Consider the following 9,078-nt stretch of genomic DNA (forward strand, 5'->3'; position numbering starts at 1 on the left):
CAATGGTAGCTTTGGTCTTCACATCTTCAATTAGTACATTAAGTGCTTCCTTCATCTTTCTAGCCTTAACCCTTGTAATTGGGTCTCCATTGATGCATAATGGATCATCATTAACAACTAGAGTGGGTTGACCATGATCCATATCGTTAGCTTGTTGCTCTCTTTCTTTGACTCCATCACTTATGCTCATATTTTATATTAAACTCTTACTTTAACTTTTCTCTCTCCTTTTGCCAAATATCAAAAAAGGGTAGTATGTTAAAGAGAAAAAGAATTTTTAAATCTGAAAGGCTAATTTTTTTTTCAATCTTTTAAACTCTCCCTGAAAAGTAGCACTTAGCTTAAAAATCATTTATCTTTTCAAAATAGCTTAATACCTAGCTTCAAAAAGGATGTATTTGAAAAATACTTAACTCAATACTTAGCTTTGAAAAGATTTTCTTAAAAAAACTTAGCTTAATACTTATCTTTAAAAAAAACTTAGGTCAATACTTAGCTTTTAGAAGATTTTCTTTAAAAAAAACTTAGCTCAATAATTAGTTTTTAAAAGAATTTTAACAAAAACTTAGTTAAGTACTTAGCTTTTAAAAAAAAATTGATAAAAACTTAGTTAAGTACTTAGTTTAAAAAGATTTTGATAAAACTTAATTAAAAAAAACTTAGCTAAATTTAAGTTTTGAGAAGACTTCCTTGTAATAATACTTAGCTAAGAAAATAATTTCTTTAAAAAATAATTAGCTAAGTTAATAACACTATATCAAATATTTTGCGTTTTGAAAAGATTTTTAAAACACTTAGTTAAGTACATAAAAACTAAGTTAAAAGACTTTTTCAAAAACTTAGTTTTTCAGCTAGAAATTTTTAAACTTCCTTTTTTAAATAAAGTTTTAAAGTTGTTTTTCAAAAATAGTTAAGCCAAAAAAAAATGAACTTCCTTTTTTAAAAATACTTTGATTTGAAATCTTAAAAAAGAATACTATTACTTTGAGAAAACATATAAGAAAAATTAATGTCACTCACCCTTTAAGAAAAATAATTAAGAAATCTTGAACTTCCTATGAAACATCCCAAGTGTTTTTTTTTCATCAACTACTATTTGAATGAGCATACTGTAGTACCATCATAGAAACTATCATAACCAATAGACAAGACTGTATCAACAAATATTTTCCAATAAAAGCAATAACTCCTCAACATTCCCCACCTAAATGATAAAGAAACAAAAATCTCTCGCGGTAAATCCAGTACGCTTTGCACTCCCGGACACCGGACAGTACCATGCGTTCATCCCGCCTCCTCGTCTACTCCGTCTGAGGACCTTCCATATCTCGAGAACCTTCCTCACCTGTAATGTAGACATCATGAGTCTACAACCCAACAAGTGCAATCCAATATGTATAACAAGACTTCCATAAAGTAGAAGGAATAGCAACTAGAAGTCAAATAGAGAAGCAGAATGTATCCTAATTTCGATATAAGTAAAAGATAAAACATGTACAAGTAATACTACATGACTAATAGAGTGAATATGCCACATATCCAATAACCACAATTAGAGCCAGTCAACAGTCCCATGAACCTAGAGGTACCTCCTAGAGAATATGCAGTCAGTCATATAACCGAACCGAAGCTAACAATAAATTATCAGTCAAGTTTGGATGGGCCCTCCCCGGAGCTCATCCTGGGTCACCCTCCCCGTACTGTCACCACATATGCTCATATTCATCCCAACTAGCCATATAAGAAATACATACTTTATTTATAACATGTTGCACAATATAGTATATAGATAGAGCTATAAATTTAGAGATGCATAGTGGATTTACTAACAACAACAACTAACCGTTCTTCAATCTATAGGTAAATAACTAGCATTCCAATTAATCATCATTCTTCAGTTCTATCCTGTAACCAGTCCATGACTATATTCTGTACACAATTCAATAAAACAATCCATGACTATATTCCGTACACAATTCAATAAACCAATTCATATCTATATTCTGCACACAATTCAATAGCAGACCATATATTTTGTAAATGTTCCTATTTTGGATGGGTACAACTAAAGCATGCTTTTACTTAAGAACCAAGCTAAAGAACCTAAATCAGGATCATGCATAACATCATACTGGCAATTCACAAAACTTGCCCTAACTTGAAATCATGTAACCATAGATTCAGAGAAAACTTATTATAGTAGAATGGAAGAACCGAGTGCTAAAAAAACATTCACTTATATCCGCTTTCAAAACGTATATGGAGCAAAGAGAGACATCGACAATCAGACCAAATTAAACCAACGAAATATGAGTGAGTCCTTCATAGGCAGAAATGTATTTAAGCAACACATTGACCATCAAACCCGAATACTCACAAAATCCATCGTTAAGCAAGGAAGCAAAACAACCATAGCATCACAACAAAAATGTAATCCAGACAACAAAACAAATCCGTAACCTACATTTGAGCAATACCAAAACAACAAACGATCTCGAAGATTTCCCCCAAAGCCACAAATCCTCAACGAAACTCCGGAAAGTCTTCAGAGTAAAGATAAATCCTTCTAGAATCGAATCACAAACTGATTTCCATTCGGCATCCCATATAGACATTTAGTCGAACAAGATTACTGCAGAAAACTCAATTCACGTTTCAATCCGACAATCACATTCCAATTCGGCATTACAACAAATAGAGATCATCCTGCAACTCGAATCATCAACACCTCTATGGAAAACCAATTAACAACTTACATCCAACATATACCACTGGTTATTTTATTTTATTTTATATATATATATATATATATTTGCCGATTAAGATGTCACGCCCCGGAGGAGTCTCTGTCCGAAAAAATTTCGACAACATCTCCCCTGTACAACGGACAATCTGAAACTTTTCTACAAGCACTATATACCTCAGCCACATGCGGCTGGAATAATAACAATAAAAGAAAACAAACACCACGCAGTTAATATCAAATTCAGCCTCTGGCTGACACAACCACGCAGTAAAAAAAAAAAAAAGCAACCCACTCGGCTGTACCAAAACCAAAACACAAAACTGCTAGCCGGCTAGGCTTATACAACCAATAACAAATACAAAATACCACATAACAACATCAACACTCCAAAAATAAAACCAGAGTACAGAGCTAAACAAACTGATACATAAAACAAATAAAACATACGTGAGACCGATAAGTCTTCTGATGTGACGTGGGGACCAGCAGACAGGATGCTCCAAGCGACACCATAAATAACCTGGTACCTGAAAAAGATAGTGTCAACGGGGGTGAGTTCAACAACTCAACGAATACCAATGGACATGAGTAGTAAGATATATCTAACAGCAACAAAACATGGAATACAGCTTCCTAATCATATATAGAGAATATGGCGAAAGGTGGCGAGGAAGTCATACTCACAGAACTCTATCCGACAAAAGGGTCGTCAAAAAGTGTCGATAATCCTGTATGCGGTCAAAGTATGCATCAACCAAATGCGAACCAAACGTGAAATACAATCGTAAGAATATAAATACATCAATGCGTATGATGCTAATGATGCGTCTCGGTCACCCCGACGTCAGTCATCTCACCGATGAGACCGAGTGGGTAGAGCTATGACAACCGTGCACTCGTCAATCTGCTCGATGGTGGACCGAGTGGGACGGAATCTTTGTCGAGTACTCTGTCCTGTGACCCCAATCATAAATGGGGAGCTCGATGCTCATCTCCGTGCAAGATGGCGGGAGGACATCTCTGCCAAGCCACCGAGTCACGACCAACGGAGCAGAATCCACCGTCACGGCTACCACTGCTACACTAAATGCCGTGAGCAAAGCAGGCGGGATCACGGCTACCACTGGGTCATATGACCAACGGAACCAACCAGCCTGATATACCACTAAACCATGAGTGTGGGTGTGTGCGAACATGTAACTGGCGATGGGCTCAACCATAGTGGGCCGACGATCGACAAAGATGCAATCGTGATGCGTGTCACTATGCATAACAAAAACCGATCAACATAACCATATCCATATATACAAAATGGGTACTATAAAAGCGATGGTCACATACGAAATCTATAGTACACAGGTCAGATAGAATATCAAAAACCTATGTCCTGAACATAATAAGTATGGAATATCCTGATCAGCATAGAAAAATCCATATATACATAATATGGGTACCACAATATCAGTAGGTCAAATCCACGGATCTAGGGCATACAGGTCCTCTATGGTATAGCAACCTAGATCCTAAACATATCTCCTTCCATAACATATGTACCAACAATATGCACATATCAAGAATCAAGGTCTAGGTACACGAATCATATATGATATACAAATAGAGGTACACAAGTCAGTCATGGCATAAAACCTAAGTATCAGACAGTCTCGATACACATGACTGAAACCAAAAGTCCAGAACCTAGTCCTAACCTCAGTAAAACATGGTATGTCACTCTAGAAACTAAGATACTCATGGCAATAAGATACTTATGGCAACAAATCACGAGATATAAGCACGGATACATCATAGGCGACAAATCTAACATGTTATGGATATCAAACAGTGACATACCAAAGGCAAACATGTTCATTGCTTGTAGTTATAAAATACTATGCATATCCAATGACAATATCATAAAAGATAAGTCAAGAGGTACCCGCCTCAAATGTAGATCGTGTGTCCTCTAATCAGAGCTCTTGTCTCAAATCAGAACCCTGAAATAAATATACAATCAATCACTTAGGGTCATCACAGATCGGATAATGCAAGCCAAAACCTCAATAAATCCAATCTAACGATCTCATCCTTTTCTTCCAAAAATCCATCCAACACTTGATAATCATTTTCTGTTAATATAATCCACCTTAACTCTACCTCAGACCTAATTCAATATTTAGATCAATAACAACTCAACACGAAACTTACCCAAATTCTGATGCCTCAGTGCTGCTCGCAAGGACCACCGGTCTAGATGGAGACGTCAGGCAGAGATGCCCAAAGAAAGCTCCACCCTAGGGCATGCGTGGCTGCAGTGGAGTCGGAAATGCATCTGCGCAGAGAGGCAGCAGAGGAAGAAGTCGGCATCGGTAAAAGGCCCAGCGTGGAGAAGGTCGGCGCTAGGGTTCCTGTGGGATGAAGCCACCTCTGTGGCGAGGAGGCGATGAGCAGAGGAAAAACCGAGAGCACCGGCAAGGGAGGAGAAGCACATCCCTCGGCCACGGCTCCGGTACCGGAGGAAGAAGCAACCGACGCCGAGAGAGAAAGACCTAGGGCTCGGTGTGTGGCCGGCGACAGGGCTTTATCCTCGGCTCTCGTCGGCCGGCGAGGATAGATTGGCCGAGAGGAGGAGCCGGCGGTGCCCTCGCGGCGGTTAGGGCAGAAGATCGAGAGAGGAATTTCGGCGTCGGCGCATGGTCTCTGCAGGGGAGAAGAGTTCGGCTCGTGTGGGATGGGGAAAAGGAAAATGAAGAAAAGAAATAAAAACAGAAAAAGAAAAAGAAATAAGGAAAAAGAAATTAAAACTTTTCCTCATTAAAACAGGATAGCCTAAACAGACTTTCCCGGACCCCATTTTATCCCCGTAAACTTAGTCATACGAGCTCCGAAAAATCCCCGAAAAATTTTCAAAAATTCCGGAAAAATCCCTTATCATTATTCGCTAATTTTCAATATTTTACATAAGAACCAAAACCTAAGCACAACTACTCTTTACTGGTTAAAGAAAATAGCACCCATCTAACCCCTGCTGAAATTCCAGCATCTTCAACTAATCTTGATGGTTTCGTTATACACAACTTGTTCTCATTCATTCCTAAGCCTCTTTATTCAATGCTTACACAAAGTATAGTATTACTAAACAGAGGAACTAAATTTCAAAGCCCACACTCTTATCATAGTGCTTAACACACTGCCTAATACTGAATAAGGAAATGGATCCATGTTAAACACAAAGTACCATATTGAAATTCCAGCACTATCAATAAACCAGAAATTTTAGCACACGCAAATTGTTCTTACACATTCAACATACATAATCTGTGCATAGTATTACTGCTTTTATAAATTCGTTACAAGTTTTCAACAAATATAAATGCAAGTGTCTTTCTTATTAATATTCTGCTTACACAAATCTATCATAAATCTTCAGCAAATACAAGAAAAGTAACATGCTTTGATTAGCCGATCTGTTCCTCTAAACTCAGTATTGCTATCTACATGAATTAACCAAGATTTGAAGCACAACTCAATCATCCTATTATATTCTAATTACTCTTTTACTTAAACCAAAACATGAATTAACCATAACATATCTTTGATTACACATACATATCTGTTGTACAGTTGAACCATATCCTTATACATAAACTGAAGCATGAATTAACCATAACATATCAATAATTACTCATACATATCTTTTGTACTGTTGAACCATATTCTTGTACATAAACTGAAGCATAAATTAACCATAACATATCAATAATTACTCATACATATCATTTGTACAAATGAACCATATTCTTATACATCAACCAAATTAATCTAAGCTTAAACAAAACATTATAATGCTGGTCCAAAAGAACATCTCTAACTTATGCATTCATCACCTATCTCTAATCACGAGCACAACAAATTTAAAACACAACCTATATTAATCCCCAACTGAAATTCCATAACACTACCAATAGACTAGAAATTTCAGCGCACACACAAGTTGTTCTTACACTTTCAACATACAAAATCTGTACATAGTGTTACTGCTTTTATAAATCTATTACATTTTTTTTCCACCATTCAATCCTATCACTTTTAGCCTTATATACATTGAGGTATAGTAACAAGATTTTCATCATAGCATTTAGAACAATTACAATTTAGCACAGCTCAAGCATGATAATCTGTACAGGAAGTTACGAAGAGGCATAATTTAATTTTCATCAAACCCTTAAGCACCAAATGATTGAAACGTTACCTTAAACATGGTATCAACTATTTCCCACAACTAGGTATATGCAGAGTTAACCTCTAACCAAATAGGTGTCTAAGCATGGTGATTCGGTTACCAGGTGTACAGAGACCCACTAAGCTTTACTATGACCAAAGCATCCTCACATAAAACATAACTTGTCCAGCCACTTTTAAAATCAGCAAACAAGCATGGGTAGTAATAATTTAAATCCAGTAGTTGTGCAGGTAAGTATAAAGCGAATGCATAAACCATATGAATTAAAACTAAACTTGTATAGAGTCATTTAGAGCTTGAGGTGAAATATGTAAAGGAGCATTCAAGAACTTAAGCTATGCATACCTAGAACAAAGAATTCATAATGACATGGTCGCAACCTCTAACTTATAAACTTAAAGATAACACCAGCACCCAATACTCCAATCTAGCAAGAAAACATAGCTAAGGTGAAATAACACATAAATTTTGATCTTATAATGTTCAGAAATGCCGCAGATTCACAAGTCATTTTGCAACCAATCACACCCTGACATTAAAGAACTACCACCTTGAAGGATTCAATAACCATAAGAATTAGAGTCAAATCTTAAACTTGTGGACTCCCGTGAAGTATAAATCAGAATAGCCATGACGAACTCGGCAAACACAAACCACAATGGTATGCACCCAAATCGCACAAACTACTTCTATCATTGAATCGAAGCAATTAAGCGACAACCAAAACATGGTTAAATCTGCAGCTTCCACATAATCGAATGAAATCCGTCATCAAAATTGAAAGAGTTGAACAACTGAAATAGGGCTAACAAGAGAGGTAGGAATCCCATTGTTTATCGATCCAACCTCATTTTCCTCAAAAAAAACTGTCCAAGAACACACCGGAAAATCCCCAAATCACTAGATCCACATACCATAGTTGAATCTAAGGAAAATAGGGCAACTTTGACTGAACCCTAAAGGAAATCCGTTGCTCGCAACTGCAGAAATCACAAGAAAACACATCAAATCGCAGAACCGCTTACTTTCGTTTAAATCCGAGGCAATTGAACCAATTAACCAAGCTCAAGAAGGAAGGTGATCACCGTTGACCACAAAAACAAAAAACTCACAAGAATGCATCACAAATCCTAAATCCAAGAAAAACACACTGAGCAAAACAAGAACACACTCAATGTTCTCAAATCCAACAATCATCCACCTAAGAGCCCTACCTGTTCCTACAAAAGGAAAGATTACTTGCCCAACTCAGTATATCCTAAAAACTAGTTTGTATATAATTTTAAATTAGTTTGTGTATATCTTTAATTTTAATACAGTGGTCCTCTTACTATAATTGCATCCATATAACTTTAATCTACTCTATTATCTCAAGTATATACATAAACATGGCTACATTTATGACTATAAATTTAATTCTTACAGACTTGAAGGCAGAAGTAGCCGAGTTCCTGACGAGATGGTTGGCGCATGCTGTCCCTTAGGAGTGTGGCTCTGATACCAACTGAAACATTCCAAGTTTTTTTTTTCATCAACTACTATTTGAATGGGCATACTGTAGTACCATCATAGAAACTATCATAACCAATAGACAAGACTGTATCAACAAATGCTTTCCAATAAGAACAATAACTCCTCAACATTCCCCACCCGAATGATAAAGAAACAAAAATATCTCGCGATAAATCTAGTATGCTCTGTACTCCCGGACACCGGACAGTACCGTGCGTCCATCCCGCTTCCTCGTCTACTCCGTCTGAGGGCCTTCTATATCTCGAGAACCTTCCTCACCTATAATGTAAACATCATGAGTCTACGGCCCAGCAAGTGCAATCTAATATGTATAACAATACTTCCATAAAGTAGAAGGAATAGCAACTAGAAGTCAAATAGAGAAGCAGAATGCATCCTAATTTCTATATAAGTAAAAGATAAAACATGTACAAGTTATTCTACATGACTAATAGAGTGAATATGTCACATATCCAGTAACCACAATTAGAGCCAGTCAACAGTCCCATGAACCTAGAGGTACCTCCTAGAGAACATGTAGTCAGTCATATAGCCGAAGCTAACAATAAATTATCAGTCA

The 9,078-nt window shown here is 36.7% G+C and overlaps 1 long non-coding RNA gene across 1 annotated transcript; it reads right to left on the minus strand.

Moving 5' to 3' along the window:
• Nucleotides 1-1,022: 1,022 nt before the first annotated feature.
• Nucleotides 1,023-8,776, minus strand: LOC121975079. Its single transcript, XR_006110231.1, has 3 exons — nucleotides 8,410-8,776; nucleotides 3,194-3,273; nucleotides 1,023-1,345 (listed from the first exon to the last, which is right to left on the minus strand). It is a non-coding gene; the product is annotated as an uncharacterized LOC121975079 (long non-coding RNA).
• Between the last annotated feature and the right edge of the window lie 302 nt (nucleotides 8,777-9,078).

This window comes from Zingiber officinale, chromosome 4B (assembly GCF_018446385.1).
Source record: "Zingiber officinale cultivar Zhangliang chromosome 4B, Zo_v1.1, whole genome shotgun sequence".
Taxonomy (NCBI): domain Eukaryota; kingdom Viridiplantae; phylum Streptophyta; class Magnoliopsida; order Zingiberales; family Zingiberaceae; genus Zingiber; species Zingiber officinale.